The sequence below is a fragment of the Larus michahellis genome, chromosome 3, assembly GCF_964199755.1.
Source record: "Larus michahellis chromosome 3, bLarMic1.1, whole genome shotgun sequence".
In the NCBI taxonomy this organism is placed as follows: Eukaryota; Metazoa; Chordata; class Aves; order Charadriiformes; family Laridae; genus Larus; species Larus michahellis.
Genome location: NC_133898.1, coordinates 104,513,562 through 104,540,894, shown reverse-complemented (window position 1 = coordinate 104,540,894; position 27,333 = coordinate 104,513,562). Strand labels below are relative to the sequence as shown.

The 27,333-nt window shown below is 41.8% G+C and overlaps 1 protein-coding gene across 1 annotated transcript in view; it reads right to left on the bottom strand.

The window, feature by feature from the left end:
- The window catches only part of COL21A1 (collagen type XXI alpha 1 chain), a 118,271-nt gene extending 94,403 nt beyond the window's left edge, over nucleotides 1-23,868 (bottom strand). The window contains exon 1 of the mRNA XM_074581581.1: nucleotides 23,757-23,868. The gene's annotated coding sequence lies outside the window, so the exon portion shown is untranslated. The remainder of the gene's footprint in view (nucleotides 1-23,756) is intronic.
- Between the last annotated feature and the right edge of the window lie 3,465 nt (nucleotides 23,869-27,333).

Sequence of the window (27,333 nt, the reverse complement as noted above, 5' to 3'; positions counted from 1 at the left end):
ATTTTTCATGGCATCCTCCATGCTTATTTCATTTTTTCACCATAGATGGGAGAGTGCACTGCACTCAGAGGCTTTGTAATCCTGGTGGTGCACAGGGTGGCAGGAGCAAGCTTTTGGCTGTCTCCCAACTCCACAAAACTGTTTAAATTACAGCCGCAAGGGCCTATCAGATGTTAACTGAGACAGGATACTGGGCTGGGTGGACCTTTAGTGTGACTCATTATGGCCATTCTTCTGTTCTTCACTGTATGCTTTTTATCTTGGTTTTTTTACATGCCACCTTGATAGCAAAAGGGATGTTTAGCGTGAGTGTAAACAGTCCGCTGGGGTAAAATGGTCCATCATGCACAGAGAGATAACAAACAGCTTATGTCAAGGCCTCTGCTCTGAGCCCCTGAAATGAGGGCTTGTAGAGCACACCGGGTACTTCTGACTATCTTTGAGACTTGAAGATTCGGGCAAGTTTCTGTGCATCTCAGAGAAAATGAAAGTTAAAACCATAGCAACACTACTAAGCATCAGGCCCTCTTGAACCATGACCCAGAGGGCAGGAGTATAAGACCCTGTTCTCCACCAAAGCAGAGTTAGCAGAGTACTGTTTCTATCTTCACCAAAGGCAGGAGAAAAAGAGGGTACAATAAAGTTTGGCCACATCACCCCATGCCCTGTGAGGGCATGGTCAGAGACAGATGAATTACAGCCTCCCCAATGCACATTCAGCTGTTGTCACATACAGGAGGAAAACCTCAGCAAAGTTCAGAAATTGGTAACATATTGACTCACCTACATGCTGTGTCATTTTAGGCAACTTTAACCAATTGGACGGTTCCTGCAACATACTTCTTGCTTTCTCCTGGGCGCTGCAATTTTGCTGTGCAGCAGCATTTGCACAAACAGGGCCCTCAACACTGACTGGGAAGGAAATTGAACTCAGGTTTCCTACACAGTGGACACGTGGTACAGCCATTACTGAAACCAATAACCTCTACTCGATTTTTGAGTAAATCCTAGGCTGCCCACACGTTAGAGGTGGCAAAGGCATGCAAATCCCAGAACAGCTTCGGTATGCAGAAGTACACAGAGGCTCAAACAGCAGCATCACATGCATGCACAGCAGAAGAATTGTGCATGCACAGTGGAGGGATTTCATAGCCAAATTAAGTTTTCAGGAGGAAATTTAGGTGCCTAAGCAGGTTAGGCAGTATTTCCACTTTGCATTTAAGGTGCTTAAAAGCAGCACCTTCTGTATCTCAAAAGGGAGTTTGCTGATGCAGTCTTTCCATATCCCACTTTTCAGTGCCCAGATAAGTGTATCGTTTCACTTCCCAGGAATACTCTCTGAAGAAACTTTCCGTTTCGAGCAATTTGGAATCTTCCAGAATCAAAAATATTTGCTCTTCAGCGCAGTTTTGTCACTATTCAAACTGGGGAATGGAGAGAGAGAGATTTCCTTTCTCTGAAAACCCTGGCTTCTCTGCTGCATGAAGATTTCTTGCTCAAGAACTACACTGAAGAAATATACAGAAAGGAGGAGTTCCCTCCTTTGCTTCTTCCCATTGCTAGTTACTGACTAAGAAGGAAGCCAGGAAGGGTATGATTTTAACCTTTTCCAGCATTCCGAGAAAATAACCAGACTAAGGGTTATACATATTGTCTCGCCTTCCAAGTATAACTTATCACTTCCCTCATATTACATCACTGTATAAGCATCTCTTAATTCAGCTAGAGATTGTTAGGTTTGGCCTACAAAGGAACAAATATTAAAACATTACAACAATAATGACTGAAAGGACATACAGGAGATTCCTTGCATTTCCAAAATTTATGCAATACTACAGAATCTGTACAGCAAGAGAAAAGTAACCCTGAAAATTAAATAATGTGGAAAAGTAATGCAATATTTCACCACCTTCTTTTTATATTTGTTCCCTCTGTTTTCAAAATTAATGGATTTTACAAATAAAATCTTAAGGGCCATTTACATTTAACTATTTATTCCTAACTCTACCTTATACAGCAAGTCCTAAGTATTCAAAAAGTCTATGAGGTTACTCCAAGTCAGTTACTTTTAATAAGTAATACATCTGAATCTGTATTTATTTCCACTTGGATTTCAGTCCTGTTCTGCATTCATGTTTTCCACGTATTCTTCCTCTTCATTTATTTTTCTTGGTGGGCACAACTGATGGGGTTATTATACGTGCAAACATTTAAAAGAGTAACAGCATTTCCTGGGAAGGGTGAGGCTGTGAAGACATCATTAATTTAGGCTTGGTTTGCACACACTTATATGCACATAAATGCAAGATGGTATATCAACAGATAAAATCTCATGCATTTCTTTCTATTTCTATGTTGGAATCAACTTTTTTGGCATAATCACAAGTATAGTTACACTCATACCGAGAGTGTTCTACAACACTGAATATATGATTACAGAGTAGTTCAGATGAGTTTTTATTAAGAGGGGTCAAGAAAGAAAATTATGTCTTTAAGTTACACATATTGTGAGTTTTCTTGATTATTTTTTTAATAGTTAGTACTAGTGCAACAACAATGAAAAGCAGTTGTAAAACGGTTCCGTTCTGGCTAAGTAATACTTAGTCTATATAAGAATACCTGGCTAGAGAAGTACATAGTTAGCGTACACAGTTTGAGATATTTTATTTCCTAACCCTGAAATCAAGCAGAAAGCATTGCCTGGACTCCCTTAAAAAGAAAAGGCTAATGGGGCTTTCATTTGGGCCCTCCCTCCCATTCCCACCACCTTTGCTGTCCTTTTTACAGGAGTAAGAGGCACAGCTTTGTTTCCCCTCCCTCTAAAAGTCTGAAAAGCCTACCTGACAGACAAAGAACAGAAATTTCCAGACAGAGCTGGAGAAACACATGGAAGAATTGGGGAGGGATGCAGGCAAAGACCTCTTGCAGCTGAGTAAATGAGTATGTCAAGTTCACAGCTGCAGCAATGGGACCTGTGCAGTGTCAACAATGAAACGACCTGGGTTAGCTGAAGGTGAATGTCCAAGTGCCTGCAGAAAGTGAACGAATATTGGAGACCTCAGAGAAACAGTAGCATCACATCTTGTCTGCATTTTCAGAAATCAGCCTCACCTGTCTCTGCATATATATCTGTGGTCCCTCAGGTATGCACTAGCATGGTCTGTTCCCACTGCTCAAACGTTATTTTGGATTTCTCCCCCAAAGCTCAGTAAAGGCACTAAAAACTATTTCAAGTTTATGTTTGATATTTCATTAATTTGTGCCGCAGCTGCAATTTAAATCCCGCATTAAAAATGATTGATTTAACAGTCAAAAGAGCATTGCCCAAAGACAAACCACTTCAATCTTCACTCCAAAAGACATTTTAGGGATAGGTAAGGAAAAAACCCCAATGGGCTGGTAGTTTAAATGAAACTATTCTGGAACATGATTACAATTTTCACTATTAGAGGTATTCAAATACACAAAAATAAACTCACAGGAATCAGTACTACACTCCGTATTATAACTTTGATATCTAGATTGCATAAAGTGTTCTGCAGATTACATAAAGGCACAGAGAGGATTAAAGAAATTATGGTATTTTCAGCATATTTCAAAAAGAAAGGCTTTATGCCAACTGTATAAAGACTTCACACCAACTTCAATGCTGTACATCACAACGTAAGCAGTTGGTACATATTTCAACCCAAGCAAGAAGGTACATATTTCTGAAAGCAAAGAATCCTCTTAAGAGGGATGGGCTGATTGTTTATTTTTCATATGATTCAGTACAGTACAGCAAACCCACAGACTCCTCCAGTCTACAGCAGAGAAAGTTTGTATTCCTGCTCCAACATCTGCAGTCACAGAAGACTTGTATTTTTAAATCCAATTTATTCTGGCACTTTGCACTTTGTTGGATTTATTCCCACTCTAAGAGGATGCCGTGCCAGGTGCCGGCAATTAGTTATTACGGGTTAAAGAAAAAGCAGGCTTACCACAGCATTTGAGCTGCTGGACTGATACACGACTGATTGGAAAACAATATAGGATGGGCAACTTATGTAAGCAACCACAGCTGGCAGCTCAGCGTGCTGGCTGCAACAAATGAATTTGAGGTCTCCCTGGAAACCATGATTTCATCCCGTCTGCGAAAAGCCCATGCTGTTATTTCTCTCTTTATCAAGCAACTTGAGATTCCACAGAATTTTCCCTCCTTGGACAGACCCAAGGAAAACAAAACAGCTAATCAATAGGATAAAATCTGACACTCAAATTGTATAGTTGAAATTAACCTAGCATAGGATAATAGCATTCTGTGTAAGAAAAGTTTCAACCTACTCCTACAGGAAATCCAAAAGTTCGAATTTCGAGTGTGCATGCGTATATGCGTCTATATTACCAAACAGGGAAACAGAAAACAATTTAATACAAATGACTACCTGGAGCAACAGTTTGGGAGACCATTTTGTCTGAGCTAAGGAATGTAGAGTTCAATTGGGCCAGTGACAACTGTTGGTAAGCAGAGGGAAAATAGTAATTTGGGCACATAATGCAATAATTAAATTATATCTAATAATTATATAGAATAATTATATATAATTGCATATAATTGTATATAATTTAGCAATGAAACTACTATAGAAATTGGCTCAAGTCTGAGAGAAAGGTACAACAATCTCTAACAACGAATGCTGACAGAAAGGCATAACGGCAATATAAAAATGGAACCAAACCAAGTAAAAACTTCTAATGCAATTTAAAGACTAAATTAGGATCATGCCTCGTTGACAAGAGATACACAGAATTGCTCATCCATTACTGGTGTGGCCTCAAAGTCCTCAGAAAAGCAAGCCAGTAGAGGATTCAGAAACACTGTCAGCACTATCAAATTCAGCTAAGTGTTGATACAACAGATAGATGTTTCTGCCAGTGGTTCCTCACTTACTTCTTTCTTTTCCCCTAACATTTATTTTCTTTCCATCTTTTTATTTTTGTTCTCCACTTTTCAAAAAGGGAGGGTAGGGAAAGCTTAGCTGTAATTTGCGATGTGATGACTGCAACATTTGCTGTGAAAACAAGAGAGAAGCAGTAAGAAATACACAACAGGTGATTTAAAATAAGTTTGCTATATGAAGGAAAGAGTAAGTCTATGGGCTCTGTTTGACTCCCGCAAGTAAGGGCCAGCATCAGAAAGAGAAGTTCTATTTTCTGCTTCCTATCTTTCTCTTCAACCCGTTTGTCTTGTTCATGCCTCAGACAGGTTTGGATTCCAGCATCAACCTCAACAAATCAAGCCCATTAGTGTTACTCATTGTCTTTTTCCACAAATTACACTTAACGCTATTCTCAGTGTTAAGTACCGTCAAATGGTGGAAGGTGTAAGAATAACACAGATCCCTGCCTTAGCTGAGGGTTTCAAAACTTTAGTTGAAAGCTTAGTCCTTTCCAGTCCTTCAGCTGTCCTCCCTCTTTTTCTCTTTTTTACAGAAACATTTGATAAAAGGCAAAACAGATTAATCTTTTTTTCTTTTTTAAATAGCAAACTGTAGCCATGGGAAAAGCTGGTTAAAGTCTCTGTTCAAGCTTCAAAACTTGATTTTGTTGTTTTGTGCTAAAGAATGAACGGATGTTTATTCCATTTAACTTAGTACAACAGCCTTTAAACTACATATAAAGGTATTATGAAGTAGACTGGCCTTTAAAATATTTGACTATTATGTTAGCATTTTGACAACGATATATAAACTCGCTGCCATCAAACCAAGAAGAGTCATATGAGGTAAACAGACAAAAAAGAAATTTAGGTTTTCCAATTCTATGTTTTTTAAATGATAGTTTGGGGTTTTTTTTTACTTAGTTTTCTTTTTACTGAAAATATTGACAAGTCATTCAAAGGAGGCTGTGATTGCTAAAGGAATGGAAATAGCAGAAATTCTAGAGGAATTTAGGACCTCAACTGCTGAAAACTTTGGAAAACTGCAGTTGTCTTCAGTGGAGCTAAATCCGACCCTTAATATTTTAAACAGTTTTTTGAGACAAGAAAACAGAAATTTAGCACGTTCATGCTCAAAGGGCAAAAGATAAACATTTGCTGTTTCAAGTGTATCCAAAATTTGGTACTTTGAGAAACATCCGCAGTTCCAGATACGGTATGCTCCCACACAAAAATTAAAACCATGCAAAATTTACATGCTTAGCTGCTTTTCACCTGCAAGAAGACTAAAGATACTCCAGCAAGTATTCAAACTCACTTTCTTTGCAATGGGATGACTCTTCCAGCCTGTTACAAGACGACAATTATTTTTACTACAAACATAAAGTATAAAACTCCTTCCTGGTCCCTACTGTATGTTTTTCCTTCAGTCCACCAAGCAACTAAGGACACAGTAGCTGTAGAGTTGAGTAATTAATAAATGGACAAATCACACCAAGAAGGTTTTGCAAAGGTTCAGGACAGGGAGAAGGCCAGGGCCGCCCAGCACTACGCAACCCATATCTCTGGGTATTCCCTCTCCAGAAAATTCCTGTGTATTCCTCTGCTTTCAGCTTTGTTTCACACAGGTAAATAGCATTAAGAAAAAATATGAAGTAAGCCAGCAGATACCATACAAACCTCACTCTGGATGTTGTAAATTGCTTTCCGACAAAGGAAAAACACCAGTATTTCCCAATTCCCTGGATGGGTGTCTAAGCAAGGAGCTCTTTTAAGTTGTACATGAAAGCACACACATTTAGAAAAGAAATGCCGTTTCAACATCCATAAGTTAAGTGAAAGGTCATCTGCTTTGCCAAAGCCATTATATGTGATCTTGAGAAGATAAAGGATCATCCAGGATATTTTTGCCATCTAGTTTGACCCCTGTATGCATAAGCTATAGATTGTTTACAAGAAACTGGATTAAACTGCATTTTTAAGAAAAATATCTAATCTTGTTTTCATGACTTGAGTGCATCCCTCCTGTCCGCCCTTAATCTTTTCCACTGCTTAATCAGCTCCACTTTTAAGAAGCTGCACCTTATTTCAAAGATTAATTTGTCTGAATTTCCAGCCACTAGTTCTGCCTACAACTTTCTCAGCAAAACTGAAAGGTCCCCCGGACTTCTTTCCATCTATATGTATTACACAGCCCAAGCCACCACTCCCTGTCTTGTCCTGCATGTACTAAACAACTTGACTCTCCTAAGATTCATGTTGCTATACTTGTCTGCCAAATCCCTTCTCCTTTTTGTTACTTTCCTTTGAACTCTATTTTTGACACAATGTTTTTGAGGTGTGGACATAGAACAGAGCGCGATATTTTAGCGTGCTGGTAAGATCCTAGATTGATTCCCTGCTTTTATTCAAAAGCCTTGTACTTCACACATCCAAACTTACTGGTCTATTTTGTCCCAGCCCTGGAGCAACAGCGCATATTGAGGTCATTATCTACTGAATAGTGACACCAAAAAAACCCAACATCTCTGAAGTAACCTACAAAGAATAAACTGGTGACAATGATTATTCAGGATGATCTCAGAAGCATTGCTGTTTGTAGATATCCCCTCAGTGTCTGCCAATGAACCTGTTTCTAATTATTTAAAGAATGGAAAAAATGGCCTTTGCTGAAGCAATTTAGCTCCTGGGGGGTGGGAGGGGAGGCATGCAGCATTGCTACGAGTCACTGAGAGAGAACTGAGAGGAAGGTCAAATGTCTGGGAAGACTCTAGGACTCCTGGGTCGTGGGGAGCGAGGATGGGGAAGCTGCATGCAGTCCTGGTCAATATTGTTCTGGGGCTGTGGGGATATAAGTAGGAGACAGGAATAAAATCGGTCTCTCTTCCTCTCTCCCCCATCCCCAACCTCCCTACCTAAATGCAGAGAAAGCCGCAGGGAGATCTCAGCACAGTCTGCAACTACCTGGAGGGACGGTGTAGAGGAGATGGAGGCAGACTCTCCCCACAGCCGTACAGTGGAAGGACGAGGGGAAATGGGCACACATGGGAACAGAGCAAATGCCATCTCAATGTAAGGGAAACATTTTCTACCAGGAAGATGGCCAGACACTAGAAGGCGTGGCAAAATGTCCATCTTTGTGGTTATTCAAACCTGGACTGAACAAGACCCTAGCCAGCCTATGCTAACTGGGTCTGCTTTGAGCAGAGGCTGGGCCAGATGATCCCAGGAGGTCCCTTCCAACCTCCATGTTTCGGTATCTCTGCAATTCCTTTCCAGTACCCCTCCTTCTCCCTCTTCAGAGTACGATTTCCAGGGCACTCGCCCTCGAGGTGCATGGTCCCTCAGGCACATCGCCCTTCTCCAAGCCCTTTGCTTTTCTGTTCTGTTGCAGAACAAGGCCTGTGAAGGTAAAAGGAGAGTGTGATGAAGAGCAGACAGAAGAGGTGGGACAGGGTGAGGAAAGCAGGCCCAGACAGCCCTGCCCTTCTGCTGCCCCAGAGGCCAGAGTGGGGCTTCAAGGGTGGCTACTGTCACCCCTCATATCTTGACCTCCCCTCTTGGCAACATGACCAGCAGACAGCTGACTAACCAGGAGACAAAGTCTGGGTATTCAGAGTACACCCCACACTCTGGGCATTCAGAGTACACTCAGCAGCTGCTCCCTATCTGCCCCATCACATGCTCAGAATATGCATCCATATGCATCCATCTCCACATGCACGTGAGTTGTCTACCAAACATCTTCCAGTTTCAAGTCAGCAATGATAAAACAGTTGTGTATTTCTTTTTTATTATTATGGCACCTCAGAGGTGCTTAAGAAGGAATTCATCATGTGGCCAGAGGCAATAGGAGCCTTTATAGCAGACATCCACCAGCTCTTCAGCTTTCAGCTTTCAAAGCGGCCTTTCATTGCCTGTGATTCTTTAACAAGCAGCGGTGGCTTTCCCCTTTCCATGAGTAACTCCAGCTCTTCTCTTTTGTTGTTTAGGGGACAGTGTTTGTATTAACATGTTAAAAATGTTCCCTACATGTCTTTGTGTGCACGAATTTTCGCATGTGACACTTTGTAGTTGGATACATAGCTCTGTACCTGCATCATAACTGCCTAGCTGTCACATTCTTGGTTTATGATGAGCCATACCCTCGGTGATGCTGGGGAGCGATTCTCCCACTACTAAACTGGCAAAACCATACATACCATCTCATCTCTCCTTACGAAAAAGTCCCTGAACCCTCTAATACTGCTATAACTATTTACCTCCAATATCTTCATTTTTTCTTTTCTCTCACTCCAGACAATCTGTGCTATTGGCCACTCGTTTAATCTTAGTCAGGATTTAATAGTACAATAAGACTACAACTCCAAATCTCCAAAATACCGTGAGAACTACCCTCAAGTTTGAGGGGCATTTGTTTTTACAACAATTACAACAGTCAAGGCCATGCAAGTTTGTTATGCACTTGGAAATTCTCAGAAATCTCAATGTCCAAAAACTGCAGAAAATTATTCCTCAGCCGTTGCAGACAATTCCCTGCAAGCTGGCACTGAAAGGATGGAGTGGGGGTGGAGGGCAGCATCCTGTTCCATCTTGCCAGGCTGCAGCACATGAGAAGAAGGAAAATTCTTTCCTCCCACTCTGTGCCTATGAAGAAATCTTCAACATATGGGTCAGAGAGTCATCTGGGCCCCGGGAATGAGATTTGCCACTATACTCAGCAGTGATCCCAAACAGTCATAAGCACTCATTACCCACACACCTCTTAGGTTTCCACCAGGGAATCAGAAGAAATAAGGCACTTTTTTCCCCTCTTTTGAGCAATAATTAAATAGTATTTAGCATAAAGAGCACGCTATCTCAGACTACTCTGACATGTTATATCTTTTACAATATTGTAGCCCATATAGTAAATAGCTGAAGCCTTTCCCATTCTGCCTCCTTCATGCCATTCCACTTGCAACTTTTCTGTTCAAGAGAACAGAGCAAACAGTTCTGCCCTTTGTTTCTTTTTGACATTAAGGGGCCTATAATTTCTTAATAGTTCAGGAGTTTCACATTTCTGAATCAGCCAACTTGACTGAAATTAGCAACAGGCGAATTAAATTGCCATTAGAGGTCAGAGCAGTTTAGGCAACACTTTTTCTTTCAAAAGCACAGATGAATTTTTCCAAAGTAGTTCCCATATCTCAAAACACACAAAACATGTGTAACTTATTTTCCATAGAGTCCATTAAGAAATGGACCTACTGTCACCAACGTAGGTTGCAAAAGAAAGAATAAAACAACATTGCACACTTGCTAGGACCTGTGACAAGTTGCTTGCACTGTATATTGATGGTATCAGACAGGCCTGAACAAAGTACAGGTCATGCTTTCTTGCATAAACAGGTGTATAGCTTACCTTTCAGAGAAATCCCACAAACTAAAAAAGCAGACTTTATATCATCATAAATTTTTATACATGGCTTTCAAAAACAGTGAAAGGAATACAATATGTAATAATACATGCCAGAAATTTGACATTTCTAAAGATGCCAGATGCATTTTTAGACATATTCCAGTTATTCAAGTTGAGATGGGCTTTTTTTTTTTAAATGTCAAACTCGTGCTTTTAGAAAAATGGGTAGATTTGGGCGTTGTTTGTTTGTTTGTTTGCTTGTTTTAAAAAGCTGAATTGATATACAAGAGAGAATTCAAATATCTTCTGTGTTCCCAAGAACACAAAATCTTGAGCATCACTTACTGTGTTTCAGGGCAAACACTTAGAGTGTTTCCAGGGTTTATTCTGGCACTTGGAGCTAAGGATTATACAGCTGGACAAAAGCACCATGCACGCAGTCTTAGTGACTTCATGTAAAGAGGGCTTGCAGAGATAAATTCATCTCTTAAATGTCAGTTCCAATTTGTATTTCTTACAGTAAATGAAAAGCCATGTTTTAAAGTCATTAGCACAGATACTTCAGACCGTGCATGGTGTTCCACTGCCTCCCTTGTGGGAGTGATCCTTTTTAATTATATCCAATCCTTAACCTTCTGCAAGCATTCCTAAGAGTTTGACCATTTATCACCAGAACACTAAAGATGCTGGAGGTAGTAATAGCAGGTTTTTACATTTTTTGCTCCAGTTAATTTTTAAATACTTGGCGTGAAGTAGTTACTTACAAAATGAGGTGCTGCAAGTGCCTGTCATGGTACAACCTAAAACCTCCAGATTCATCAGAGTTCAGTGCCTGCATTTATGCTGCAGAGCACCAACATAAAATCATTTTGTTTATATTTGCTCTCCATGATGCACAAGATTCATCTTCATTTCTATAGTGTTGTTAGAAAATATCTATTAGCTTTTAAATTGTGGGATTCATAAACTGTAAAAACATATAGTAAGCCAGCAGCATGAATAACCATTAAACAAACATGGAACAAGATAAATAAATTTTAAAAAAGGTCTATACCCAACTTACCCAACATGTAGCAATGAATAATTTGTGTTAGACAAAATACACAAAGAGATAAAAATGGATCCAGATGAAGAGCTTCTGAACATATTCCCTTTTATATGATGTTCCCTGTTTATGAAGTTTGCTTCATAGACAAAGTTTTAGTAGACTTAATTAACATGAATTTATAAAGACAGATTCAAAAATGCCTTAAAGCTTTATTTCTATATTTCAGTCCTCTACTAATGTAAGAGGTAAGAACATGGCACAACTAATAGGTGTTGAAACCTCTGTACCAGACGGCAACCTCCTAGTGGTGAAGAGTAGCCTGGAGTCAGGCATTGCCTTGCTGGGCAAGTCCTGTCCGTCGGTGCTACAGAGCACCACTGAGTGTCAGAGAGACACTTCTTCAGTTCTGCTCGGAGATATCATGAATAGGAAAATCCTGAAGAAGCTATTGAGTGTGCTATAAAAGGCAGTATGAACTGCTTTTTTGTGCTTTTAATTTTGCAGCTTTGTTTCTAATACTGCACCACACACACACAATGTTTGCCATTATCCTTGATCAAATAAATCAGACTTTTCACGTAGATTTCCTCTTCATCTAAGAAGTATAATCTCTATCACCGTTGACACATACACACCTCACTTTGGTCCAGTGTAAACAACAGATGCTTCCTGAGATGTGGCTTGCTTTTGGAGGCCTAACACCCAAAACAAATCAGAGATCTCTAGTGTTGGTAGACATCAGTTATGCCGCAGGGATCACTTTAGAAACTGAAAACGTGATACCTATATTGACAGCTCTCTGCAGTGCCGGCAAAAAAAGAGTCTGAAACACACAATACCCCCCATAGTTACACCATACCTCATACTTCTCCTCTCCCATTCCACCTCTATCCGGAAGCTCACCATTTAAACATCTACCAGAAATGTAAGACAAATGGTTCAAACTGCTTCAGATTGAGGAAGGAACTAAACCTTGGTCTTCTTTCCTGACTAACGCTCTAACCACATGACATAAAGAGTAAAAAATACTGCTTTTCATGGAGCTCGTTGCAAAAACGTGTCTTAAAAGTTCCTGCTGGATCAGGATCCACAGATGAGACAGGTGCTAGGTACCTACTGCGCCACACAGTTCTAGATATGCCTAGCATCAGTCATGTAGGTGTGTAGGAATTTTTATTGACAGAAACACAGGCATAATGACTTCAGTTACCCCTGGGGTTGAGTAGAAGCAAGACTCTATGGTATTTAAATGTCAGACCTAGGCATCCAAAGTAGAAGTTACACACCAAAGTCCTTAGGCCTTTGAGGAATGATATAATCAAGACTCATTTCTGTACCTGAGGGCAGCACTTTCTAAGTAAGCCAGAATGTACTAGTAATGCAGAATGCAGATGCTCTGCAGTAGATTCTGTGCTTCAAAGCAGAGATGCAAAATTTAACTTAGGCACTGTTTGCTGAAGCTGCATTCCCAGAAATCCTGATTTCAATCGTCTCTCCTCCTCAGGCTCATTCTTCCAGTTTTTCTGTGTTCCCATGCGTCCCATGGAAACCTGAAAATCAAGTTTCTTTACTGTGACTTGTCAAATATCACTCATGTCACTTCACCTATAGAGAAGGTGCTATGCTTCTCACTGTCTGCCCACAAGTAAGATCAGTTTTTAGATATTTGTAACCACTCACCCAAAGCACTTCACTGGTTTGAGTTCTATACAGATTTTGATAGTCCATTCATTAATGGTTCATTCATTAGCACAAGCCAATAGTAATATTACCTGACCTGCACCAAAGTATATAGAAAATTTTTTACAGAATTTAATACAAAGGGGGAGAGGGAGAAATTCCTTTTCAATAAAGCTCAATGTAGTTTTATATAGTAAAGTATATTATAATCTACATTATATGCTGCAGTATAAAAATATGTAACCTATAAAATAAAAATGTAAATAAATATAGCATTTACCTGCAAGTTGTAAAACTAGCACCTGTGGGTTTAGACAAAACCAATCATTGTACAGACACAGTGTCACTCCTTCAACTGAAAAATTACTAGGTGGACTGCTGTTTCCACTCAAAATAAAAGCCCAAAATAAATTAATAGCGAACTCAATGGAACATAAAATCTGCACCTGGACTGTAATTTTTGTTGCATTCCAGCCTAAATAAACACAGCATACAGCATTGTCTGTAGAACTGGGCCTCCAAACGAAACAAGTCAGAAAGTCATCAAAATAAATAAGCATGCACATTATATTGTATAACTTGAAACTTTAAATAATGGCTATTTTGTTTCCAGTTACAGAATGATATGCCATGCTCTAACTGCCACTTAACGTTGCTTTTCATGTAAAAAAACCCCAACAATTCAAGAAGTATTCTTTGAAATGCTTTTCCCCCAATTTTGACACTATATTTACAAAATATGAAACTACTGAAATATTGAATACTCCGAGAATATTGATTTAATATGTTCAGGCACATTTTATAGAAGTTATATTTGCCAGTGCAACAATGGTGGTGTTTGCACATACTTTAAGACCACAATAGTTATATAAGTAGCCTGTGAATTCTAGATACTCCACACAACAAGCTAATTGATTTCATGTTTATTTACCACTTCAGAATGACTTCGTATAAAAATGTCATCTCCTTAAAAAAAAAGTCTCATTGGAAGAATCTCTGGGGTATAGTATCAACATCCAAAGACGGTGTGTATAACATCATATACTGTTCTCTTACTTAAACTATAAAAAAATTGATCCACTGCTTGTCTAAAATGGCTTTTCTTGCTTCTAAGACTTATTCCAAGTTGTGTGATTATATTCTCTGTTCTTATATGGGCTGTATAACTCATCAGAATTCACAATCAATTTGTAAGTAACAGAATTTAGCTATAATATAGCCATAATAACTAGCAACTATGTAATCCATAAGCATTGCTTTATACTTTAGAACTTTAATATCAAATGCTGTCAGGTACGTTTTGGAATGAACCTGTTAAAGATGAACTCTGTACCTAGACACAGGGTTATTGGTTCTCAGATAGTATAAAAAGTGAAAAAAGCACATACATAAACACAGGAAGTCAATTCCTTGTCAGTCATATTATAACACATGCTTCTATGACAACAAAAACAGATTCAAGATATCAACCAGTGAAAATGTATAAGCAAACGAGAGTAGAAAATAACCACTTCAGGAAAAAGGCGGCAAAATGTCTATGTCACCAAAGATAATAGGTTTATTTCATAATAACTATCATAATAATTATTGATATTTTCCATGTTATCAAAATATTCTCTAGATCTTGGCCTATACATTTTCAGGAGAGAAAGCCTGCCTCTCATTTATTCAAACAAGAAAATAAGTTAATGATTTAAAGTGATTATATATTTACTTCAGGTGTCAATCATCCACACTTGAGTTCTATTTTGGTGTCAGTGTAGCTGAGTTTTCAGGATGAAATCACCATATAACAGAATTTTCATAACGCTTTGATTTCTGAGCAAGATTTCATTGCCTGCAGTTGCCCCACTTTCCAAAGGCATCCTGTAAGTAATTCTGCAGGAGCAGAAGACATGTATTAGTCCAGCCCTATTTAAAAATGAGATAGAGTGAACCAGGAAACAAATCCAAAAACTGCATGCGGTCAAGCGTTGAGGAGCAGAGAGAATGAGGTCTTCTGCAAAGCACCGAAAGTCATGCCAAGGGAAAGCTCCGTATTGGACAGCTCCAGGACGGCTTTTTCTTGCTACTGTCAGGTAGCATCAAACCATGAACCCATAGTGAATACTTAGCATAAGCAGGTATACTTACGCATACACAAAGAAGAAATTCTCCTTTGCTAGAAACACCTCTTCTGAGGGCAGACACCTTACTTAAATCCAGATCAGAAAAGAAAATAAGAGATAAAATAAGTGGAATGCCTTTACTCTTTAGGAAATAAAAATTAAGCTTTTTTCTTGGTACTGCTTGGCTTCCTCGAAGACAACTATGTGCTTCTGAAAATTAGGTGCAGCTGTCCTCTCTTTTGAGATCCTTAATGAAATCTCTGCATCCTGGCTTCCCTCCCCTTTTTGGCAAAAGTTGCCAATGTTCGTTTCAGCTGAGTCATGAGCACACCATGACCATGTGGGCCTCTTTGCACAGCAAATGGACTTAATCACAGGGGCATACAATTACATTCCTTTCTCCTCATTGCAAATTCATCAGGGAATAACAAACTTAAAACTCCATTGTCTAGGACCTCAAAAAAAAAAATAAAATCACTCGTATTGCTATTCAGCACATCTTTTTCCCCTTCCCCACCCCTCATTCTTTTCCATGGTAGTAAAAAAGAAAAAAACTCCTTTATCACTTTACCTCCTATTATACTGCAAGGGTATATTTTTTACAGTTTAATATATCGCCAGCATTTAGATACATTTTATCGTGAGTGACTTCCCACAATTTGTGCAACTCTACATAGGACCTGAAGGATCCTCAATTTTACTTTTCAGGGATAGGAAGAACATCCTCCAGGTCTCTCAACTGCCGTTATGTCTCTGTTCTTCTTTTTCTCTCAAATTCCAGCCAGAGCTATTCAAAAAGCCATTTAATTTATTTGATTGGTTTGCTTAGGGTTGCCATTTGATCCTCTCTTTCTCTGCAAGTAACAGAGTTTCTGAAGGACAAAGGGGACTTCTTTTCAGTAGATGAGAGTTTCGGTTTCCTTTCAGTAAGATAACTAGGGGTTTTTTTCTCTGAAAATTCCCCTCGACATATTAACACCTTTTAATTTTGCATTTCCACCTAGTTTCCTTTAAGCTGCTATGAAGTAAAGGGCTCCACTCTTTACATAGCTCCCATGTTCTTGGCTGTACTTTTCCACGTTGTTGTATCTCATGAGTGGATGGTGAATCTCATGGTATATCTCAAAAGTTCTCTTACTTTTCACCAACCCAGTTCTGCTCCCTCCTAATGGAAACCTTTTAAGCAAAATGTGATAACTACACAGATACTATTCCACTTGGGAAAGGAGGCCACTGAGTTCCTTACCAAGGCAGTGACATTCAGTTCAACTTATATTCTGCCAGCAATGATCTCCTTTATCTTTCAGTCCTCTGCTATCAAGGACAAGATTTTAAGAGCTAGAGACTCCTGTGTCCGCCTCCCATAAGCAACCAATCCTCCGATTAAAAGGATATCATTTTCCCCTGGGTTTTTGATTTGGGCATAAAATCTAATCTCAGAGAGCCACTTCCCACAGAGTGCTTTTTTGTTTTGTAACATTTCCCACAGCTGAGAAAGGACTGAATTCACCACCCTAACAGTCCAGCAATGCTCCATTCCCACTTCTTCCATCTTCAAGTCATATTCTGCATAATTCCCCCGCCCTTTAAATCACTGTACAGATGTGCCTGCCTCTTCTTCACCACATAAGACACTACAGCTATGCTTACAGTGATTATTTTCTCCTCTGCCTTTTTATTTAACTGGGAATATTATTCTATCTTATCTACTTCCAATGAAGAAAGGGGAAATAGTAGGAAAGCAGGGTCAGATCCCAAGTACAAGTAAGCAGGTACATGCCAATCTGGTCAAAGAGCTGCAATAAAGGAAGAGACATTTATTTAAACAGCCTTGGTTAGGCCTCTGTCTAATGGACTGTGTTTGGGACAGGGCTCCAACAGAGCCACCCAGGAGATCCTGGTAGTTAAAAGACTAAGAAAAAGAATATATTACATTTGGGGACACTGAAGACAACAGGTACTTTTCTAACTGCACCTATAATTTGAACGTCTTAAGTGTCTGACATCAGGAAAAGAATTAAAGTACCACTTCATACATCTTCCCTCAAATGTATGCATTACACTGACAGTCCAGAAAGGTCATCATGGGACTACGTGGTCCCTCCCTGGCAGCTCCCCTGCTAGTTTGGCAAAAGTTCATACTTTTGCACACTTCAGTGAAGCAAGGGTTGTACCACAAGATTTTAAACTGAGCTCAATAATCTGGCATTTTAATAAATTTTACTGTTGATACAACTATGTAATGTTATCTTGACCTCTCCACATAAGATACTGCAAGCTGTTGTGGAATTAGGGAACTCATAAGGGGGTGAGAATGGGAATTACCTACTGAGACCAAAAGAAGCACAAGTTACTCTTGACAACAAAGTGTCTGTTAAAGGCTGAGCCTAGACATACTCCTGCTGTTATACCAACTGCAGCACTCTTCTCTTATGTGTCTTCCAGCCACCTTAATTGGGCTCATTTTTATATGCTGCAACAGTTTCTGACTGAAAAGAAAACTTTTGGAAATCATTAACTCTACTTTATGAAGAAAGTACAGATCGTTATAAACTATTTTGGAAAATACATGCTTTAAAAATTGTTGGCTTAATCTCAGACTACAGCTCAGGGTTTTGGTTTTTTTTCCACTTTCTGTTGATGTAAACGAGTCCAGGCAAGTTAGAACACGTTTTATCATCACCACAGCTCTGAAGATCTACACAAAAGAAAGAGGAAAGGAATTGACAGTTTGAATAATACAAATCAATATTGTACATTTGATAACTTGGACTAAATACAAAAAATGCAGAGCTTTGGGTAGATGGTCTTTAAAATACACAAAAAATGTTCTGAGCTCACTAAATATCAGTGTTAATGTAGACTCCAACCACAGAAGTTGGGATGCTCATGCCAACAGCTCAATTTCTCCCTTTCAAAGACAGCTTGGATAAAGAAGCTTGTCTAGCATGTTCCGCAGATAAAATCTTTTAAAAAATCCTACTAGTTTTGTCACACCAACAAATATACAGTGTGCTACACTGTGGCGTGCTACAGCCACAGTGGGTATGCCATGTCCAGACAGACACATTTAGAGCCCTCTCAGCTAATCTTAACTTCCCAATTAAAACATACAAAAAAGCAACTATCACTTCTTTGTTCAAGGTCTTTTACATCCACACACAAACCTACACACTTGTAAGGAAGTAGTCCACTTCTACTAGCAAATTTTACCTATGCCAAAGAAGATGAGGATGGCAGAGCTACACCCCCAAACTGTTGATTAGCACCTCCTACTTACATAGTACTTCTACCACCATCTAAGGACAGAGATGAATGCATATGAGGCAGCGTCGGGACCTGCCATACCCCTCTGCCATACATCGCTCACGTCGTGCAGGACTGCAAGAGAAGCAAACCTTGCTCTTCAAGGTCACTAAAGTGCCCTTTTCATCTCCCCACAGTCCCCTTATCTCTTTTCATACCTCCCTTTGTCACCTTCCCAACAGCCAGAACAAGTGACATTGAGACTCCAGCCCTTTTCCCAAAGCCTGGGAGAGGGGACAAGAGTTGGCAGGGGCCAATGAAGAGGGAAAGGAAAACTGTTAGCTTGAGAAAAAATGGATGGCTGCAGAGGTGATAAGAAGCAACCACAACATGGGACAGCGGAGGGAGACAATGAGGAGAGCTGGTCTGGATGAAAAGTGTGCAGGAATAAGAGAGATCTTGCTGAAGCTCCCCCAGACTCTCCCTGTCCTAAAAATGCCCTGAGCCCTCCTCATACCTCTGTCCTCGTGTCAGTCTCCAGAAGGCCCCTGCCCCTCGTCCCACATCCAAAGTCAGATGGCCCTTACAGCCACTTCTCAATGCCTCCTGCCCCAGAAGAGCTGCAAATGATCCCAGCCCCTCCTTGTCTTCTCCCCGCCACGATCTCCAGAACCCACTCATTTTGCCACATCAGTATTTATTTCTGTCTACACTGCTAAGAAGCCTCCAGCCTCTCTTTGTTATTAGTTTAGTGTCTCACGCCTCACGCCTTTATGAAAAGGCCTTAAAGTACTAATATACGAGGCAGAAATTTAGATTTCCTATGTGCTAATGCAGTACTCTTAACAGGGTTACTTTGAACTGACAGAGAATTCAAGGCAAAAATGTAAATCTCTCACTGGCATGAATGATAGTTTTATTTTTCACCACATCAAGTCCAAACAAACTTCCCTGCAATTTTTGCATGTTCTTAGTTACAGAGAATGGATCTCATTCCAGTGCCTGTGTGTTTTACTTAAAGCAGCTATTAACTTCTCACTATTTAAATCCTGTTTTATTACAGCATAAAACACACTGATAAAAAGATCGATTACTCAATCCAACATTGAAATGATATAAATCACACAAAATTCCAAAAGGTTGACATGTATTTACTTTGTACTCTTATTTCCATTCATAATATTATTCAGTATGATCAACACTGCTCATCTCCCTGGTTTCTATCTGCTGTTAATCACGGATAGTGTGCCTGACATCTACCCTGGAAGGCTAAATCAATCAGCGCTGCTTTAAAACAATGTCTGTGCAGATTAATGGTAACTTAGAAAAGTTTCTTTTGCAAGCCTCACAGTACCCCAGTACCATAGAAACCAGAGAGAGGAAAAAAAAAAACCTCTCAAGCCATTTTGTCTGTGCCCCCCACAGGTCTAAGTTTTCTTCTACCATATATTGCTTTTTTCCACAGCCAGTCCAGTTCTAAATGAAGGAACGCAGAAGCCTTGCAGGGCTTCATGGGCAAAAGCAGGGAAGAAATGCCAACCTTTCATTTTTTTATTATTTTTTTTATTTATTTAACAAGGCAATACGTATTGCCATGGTGTAGCAACCTCCTTAAATTTCTGCTTACCCCTGTGTTTTACTCCAGACTAGTAGAGCTGGCTTACTTACAAGCAGACCCTGGCTCATGGAGCCAGCTCCAACGCAAGGATCTGCGGGTGGTCACTGGTGGTGCTCAAGGAGGTGTGCTGGATTCTCCTGGCAGAGCATGCACAGGGGCATCAAACCCCATGCTCCTGCACGCTCCAGCACAGGCAAGCCAAGGACGTGCTGCAAAAGCACAGGGTGCTGAACCACACATGTCTATTGCAAAAAAAAAAATCTCTAGAAACCTTGCTGGTTTGCGTAACTGGGGGAGATAAACTCTCTGGCAATCTCCTTGTGACCATCACCCTGGGACAGATGGCAAAGTTCACCTTCCAGTCTCTGTAGGCTCACCCTCCCTGAAGCCCACATCTTCGGATACTTCAGGTACCCACTACTGTGCTAATGGATATGGATACACATTTCACACGTTTTCAACACAAAATTTGGATCAGTGAAGCTTTCAAATTTGTCAGGGCCCTCACAACACTAACAGGCCTTTACTGGTCCCTCCCTAAGGCCTGGGATGCCATGTCACCCCCCGGGGCCCGTCAGCCCCTGCCCCAGCGATGCCACAGCAAGGGCCGCTCTGCAGCTCCCCACGGCCCAGCCCTGCCCGGCCATGGGCCCACCTGGAGGCCGACATCCCAGCCCAGCCTCGGCCTGTCCCCGTCCCCAGGGAGGTGCCCAATGACCCGGGCTGGGGCTGCCCCGGTGCCCCCGGCCGCCCTGCTCCTGGCTGGGGAGGTGGGATGGGCCCTGGCTGCCAGGCCCTGCCCTGACAGACCCTCCGTGGGGAGGCCCCGCTGCTGTGCCCTGACAAAACGCGTCCTTTCAGATCATTCAGAGAAACGCCAACAGCATACAGGGCAACAAACTGATATCAGAAGAACTAAATGCAAGAGTATGCATTTTGTAAGGCACATTTTGGTCTCCTCAAGCACTCCAGATGGCAGCGGGTGCGATGGGCTGCGAGGGAAGCAGCTGAGGGGGAAGCAGCAGAAGATGCCGCATGAACAGGGTGTCCTCCACGGCATTGTGGGGCTCAGCTCTGGTCGTGCCAGCTCCAAGAAGAGAAAAAAGGCAGAAACTAAGACTAAGAGACCTGTCTCATAAAGCGGCACTGGAAAGATTGAATCAGCTTTATTCAGTGCCTCGCTAAAGCAGTAAGGGCAGAACACGGGGACGCAAAGTAATAACAAATAACCTAGAAAGAAAGGTTAGGCCTTGTCTGTTCCCTCTCTTATAAAACAGGGATGTTCCAAAAACTTAAGTGATCCTTCATTGGACTGTGGAGCTAATTTTGCAAGCAGTCGCTGGAAGCAAAGAATGTGGTAGAATTTTTAAAGTAAATAATATGCAAATTGATAACAACAACACAAAGAAAAACACAATAAAAGAATAAAATTTGAGCAAAGTGGCAAAACCTCTAGATAATGGAGGTAAAGGAACAAAAACACCAAGTCTCATTCCAGCAAGCTATTTCTGTAATTAGTTGGGCTAATAATTGGACTGGGCAAAACACTTGCTTAATCCAGTAGGACAAACTACACTTTTCCAAGCATGTTTAAGCATTGAATTATAATGCAAATAATTTCAAATATAGTGATCAGGGCACAGATAGAGATAAATAAAACCAAAGTAGTTAAGTTTTGCCTGATGGGCTGACTGAGACACACCTGTATTACTGAGGACCTGAAGGAAGCAATGTGATACAATTTACAGAACTGTACTTTGAGCTAAAATCTCCCAACATTTACCAATAGGCCAATTTACTGTTTGTGACGGTGCCAAACCAAGATGTGATGTTCTTCAGCGGATCATCCACCACTGCTCGTAAACTTCAACTGTAACTGCAGTTAGAGCAGAAGGAAGAAGAATCACCAAATCTAGCACAAAAGTTAGGGATGCGAGAGAAATATCATAAATGGATTACTGAGCCCTGTTTACCTTACAAAGTTGCCTCTTTGATGATCATCACCAAGAATGTAAGTTCACATGCTGGCCTCCTGGTAACCTCTGCCACCCCTGGAACCTGTAAGGGACCTGGAGAGATCGTGGAGCATCTCTCCCAAACAGAAGGTATGGTCACCCTTACCTTAAGCATCTCTGGTAAATGTTTGTTAGATCTAATTTTAAAAAGCCCCAGTGGAGAAGATTCCGCACCCTACCCAGACAATCCAGTGCTCAATTACCTGTAGAATTAGACAGCACGTTCTGTACCATTTAACCTAATCTCTTCTGCTGCAGTTCAGCATGCTGGTTCTTGTTACACCTCCACTGGATACGGAGAACAGTCTATTTCCCGCCACTCTGCAGCAACCAATTAACACATTTCAAGATTGTTATCACATCTCTCATCAATCTTTGCTTCCCTAGACTGTAAAATTCCAGTTCTTCCACTATTTTCTCATAGGTTATGTTTTCTAGATCTCTGATCACCTTTGCTACTCATCTCCTGCCTAACTGCTCGAACTGTGGTGTCCAAAATCCCATACGGTACTGAGGCCAGACACAGACCCCAAAGTCACAGCTACCATGAGATGCCATCATACACCTGCAACACTCCTGTTACACATCCCAGAATGATGTTTGGCTTGATTTTTTTTTATTTAAATATCTACACACACCTATAAGAATAACGTGTGCATTTCTTACTGACTGCTGTCCAGTCTCTGATCAGCTGGAATTCCTCATTCCTTCTTTTGCAGAACCTCCACTTTGCCACTTCACTGAACTTACACATCACATTTTGCTCACATCTTTAACATACTGTACCCTACCAGTGTCTTCATGCTGAAAACTAAATTTCCTAAGGGAAATACTTAGCACGGTTTTCACAGTTCTTCAAATAAGTATTTTGTGCCCATTCTTTAGCTCAGTATTATGTATTTGAATAAATATTTGAAGGACATATAATTAGCACTTCCACAATCAATAAGGTTTGGGAAGAACTTAGCAAATAAGTTTACTAAGTAAATCTAACGAACCCACAAGGCTTTCTCAGGTGCCTGAAAACTGGAAGATTCTCAGAATCAACCAGTGGACTGGTTTTCCAGCCTGTGAGATCCACGAGTAGGAGACCAGACCCTTTCAGCACAGTAAGTACCATGTATGCCTAAGCATTACACAACTCAACAGTGAAATCAGAGGTGGCCCACAGAGCAGCTTTTTCTTTCCAGGTACGGAAACAAGTATAATTGCAGTTATTATGAACCCTCCTACTCTACTAACATAACGTCTCAACTCTCACGCCACAAACTATCAAAGAAGTTAAAGAACATGAACACAAGAGTCAATAACTCGTTTCACCCGCGGTGCGAGAGTAAAGCCGATTTGCGTATGGCACAGAAGGACATAATGCGATATAAATGATTTCACCCCCTGCCAATAAAACCGAGCGCAGACTTTAAGCCAGCACAGCCTGCCCACACGCGCTGCCATCACGCTGCAGAACCACACCAGCTGCAGAGCCCCAATTAACAAGGAGGCACAAATTTCCCCATCTCACACCCGCGGCTGTCGGGCGACCGCCGCCCCCACACCCGGGCTGCCCCGGGGGCTGCGGGACCGGGGGTCCGCGGCCGCCCCGACGGCTGCACCTGTCTGTGTCCCCTCTAGCCGCCCACCCCGGGCGAGGGGAGTCCCGCGGGGGTGAAGCCCCCCAGCGGAGCTCGCCTCTCCCCCCGCTCCCCTCCGGGAGCCCCCGCTGACCTGCCGGCGGCCGCTCGCCCTCCCTCCGCCAGCCGCGCTGCCCCACCTGCCGCGGGGCTCTGCTCGCTGCGGCGCCGCGCTGCCCCCACGCCAGCTCGGCGGCGGCGGCCCCGGCCCCGGCCCCGCTCCCGGCCCCGCACCGCCCGCGGGAGCCCGCCCCGCCGACAGCACCGCCCCCCGCCCGCCTCCCCGCGGCGGCGGGGGCTGCCCCACGCCCGGCCCCGCGGACCACGGCCGGGCAGAAGCGAGCCCGGCGCTTTGCTGCTCCCTTCCTGCCCCCCCAAAATGAGCGCCCCTGCCATCCCACCCGGCCCCCCTAAGGGGACGGACAGGCTTTCCCCGGTCTGGAAGAGCATCCCGAGCCCGGGCTGCATCTGGGATTAGCCAGTTGTTTTGATGCAAGAGGCGCAGACCGGTGATTTGAAGTAACTTGGTGGTGATGCACCTCTCGTTTCAAAAGGACTTGGTTTTGAAGGGGGAGCTTACAACAGATGAGATACTATTTGGCCATGTGCCTCAGAGCTCCTGTTGCACATGTGGTTTTGCACCTTCTGAAGTGAAGCTGTCCCACAAACCTCCAGTGATCACCACATGACCCTTTCATCCGCATCCGTGGTACCACCACCCGTACCAGGTACCACCACCCATACCAGGTACCACCATCCATACCGGGTACCACCACCCATACAAGAGCTCAGGTGCAGGAGCCCTTTTACTGTTCATGTAAAACTATTGCTGGTTCTTACCCAAATGCCTCCCTCCCCCTCGGTCCTTTGGACAACACATGCTGTGAGGTCTTCTGACAGAGGAATAGATCTAATTCTGCAGCAGCAAAAGTAATGCCCAGATGGACTCCTTGAAAAAATTCCTGGCTGTCCTCCTGCACTTCTTTTTCCACACAGAGGGAAGAGGGAGGATGACTTTAGTGACACCTGGCCTCGGTGACTGCTGTGTCCAGGAGACAAGCTGGTGGGAACACTGTGCCCTTGGGAAATTGGATGATCAGTCAGTGAGCACACGACTTACTTTCACATGTGGAGAGGTGTTACCAAAGCCAGGAGCTGGTGTTCTTCACTGCCTTTACACAAATTTCATGAACCCATATACTAGAGAGAGGTGTGGCAAGCCTGGCACAGGCAAAGCAGTATTTAAAACCTCTGGGGCCATTCCCTAGTTGTTCTTTATTCACAGGTTGTACCTAGGTGATGTTCCCCATGTCTCATGTCTCCCCCTATATATCCATGAAGGTGTCGGAGGAACCTCAGAGCTGTGCCACATGGGCCCTGTCCTCCTGTGAAGGAATGCATATAAGGAAAAGCATTAATTAAATAACATAGAAGTGGCAGCTTTCATCAGACTGGAGGCCTGGATGACAGGGGTCTGAGGCTGGCAGGTAGGAAGGGGAATGCAGCTTTACTCTGTGACTAATATATGTGTCCTCCCAAACACAGACCTACGTTAGAAGACGGTAGGGGTTACGGATGCCAGCAGTCCCAGAGGCTCCTTGCTCTTATACTCGACGTCCTCACCCCCCCTGCCACTGCCATTTTCAGGATCTGAGGCCATCTTGTCTTCTTGATGTTAAATGTGCTTTTCCAAGACATCGTGGGCTATTTGTACTGTGGGCACAGCGGTACCCATGACCAGTTGATCTATTTTGTGGTCAGGATGCACATTACTAAGAGACCTCATCTTGTGTATTCCCACAGATCTTTCCAGCTTACCTTATACCCATGCCTGTGTACAAGCTTGTGTTTGCATAGTTCATTCAGCCAGGAGACAAATCTGGGTTCAAACAGAACCCTGATGTGCTTTAACCTGTAGCAACTTTTGAGGATTGCTGAACAGCAGCAGATTTTGGTGAATGAACAAGGAGTAAGCGTCTCTGTTGCATGCTCATACACAGAGACAAAGTTCAGGCAAACATCTCCACACTTGACAGAAAGAGATATCACCTTCCAGATAAGTGCAAATATGAAAGAAATTTAAAAAACAATCAACCCTGCTGTTGTCTGCCTACCCAAACACAGCAAAGGATCAAAAGACACTTTTCATTCTAAATCATATCCCAGAAAGGCACTGGTTGGAAACATCTGAAAGGAAGAACTTTGATAGCAATTCCTTGTTTCCCACGCTCACTCTGACCACACATTCGGAAAACTGAGCAGCTCAGCAATGAAGCAATGTAGATCTCATTTTGTGATGATGCAGTTTGATTGCTGTCAGTGTGTGTGTATATATATATACCTAAAGTCATGCACATGTGTATTTTGTGTATATATTTTTCCTATTTAAAAGAAAAGCCTCTAGATGACAGATGTTTAAGGGATTCTGCGTATGAGCTGTCATAGAGCGGACAATACTTACTTTAGCTAAAAAAGTTCAAGAAGAAAAAAAATTAATAACTTTTAACCATACCATGGACAGAGAACATAATAGCAAATGCCAGCTCTAAGAGGGCTTAAATCTAACAGAATCACTATTTTTCAATATGTAGCACCTCCGGGCCATTGTTCATATTAAGAGAATATTTCTATTAACAGCATGAACAATTTCCTGCCATTCAAGGCCAATGTGTCATGACCCTGGCGTGGTCTAACCCCAGCCAGCAGCTAGGACCACGTAGCCACTCGCTCACTTCTCCCCACCCCCTCCCAGTAGGGCGTGGGGAGAAGAGGGAGAAAAGGAGGGAAAAAAACAACTCGTGGATTGAGACAAAGACAAGTTAACAGAACAGTAACAGAAGAGGATAATAATAACAATATTAATAATTATAATAATTGTAATAAAAGAATATACAAAATAAAGTGATACAACACAAGTTGCTCTCACCACCTGATGATCGGTTGCCCAGCCCATCCCGAGCAGTGATCGTGGATTCCCCCCACGCCAGCCAACTCCCATTTTTATACTTAGCACGACATCTGTGGCATGGAATATTCTGTCAGCCAGCTTGTCCTGCCTATGCTCCCTCTCAGCTTCTATGTGAAGCTGAAAAAGTCCTTGACTAATGTCATTACTTAGCAACAACTAAAACATTATGTGTTATCAACATTATTCTCATACTAAATCCAAAACACAGCAGCTACTAGAAGGAAAATGAACTCTATCCCAGATGAAACCAGGACAGACCCCTTAAACATGAATCATTTGCAAGTTTTGATGGTGCTCTCTTTAACAAATCTGCTTCCCAGGAATCAATTTAGATTATAATGCTATATCCATTATAATGCTATATGCATAAACTTTGCCTTTAATAGAATCTACAGTGAAGTCTGAAAAGATAGAGTAATGAAGCAGCGGCCTCAATCACAGTTAACTATCATATGACTTAAATCCACCAGTGATCACCCAGGCTTCACTAATGATTTATTTTGTTTAACATATGGAAAAAGGTAAGTCTTGTTAGCCCTCAGGCTGGTCATGTTAGAAGAAATTATGCACAAAAGTGGACGTGAGCACAGTCTCTAGTAGATCATTGTTTTGCCATTATGATGCTTAGTCACCCATCAAGATGCTCTTACCATTAAATTATGAAAATGGTGAAATTTTTGCTGATTATTGATCAATAATATTT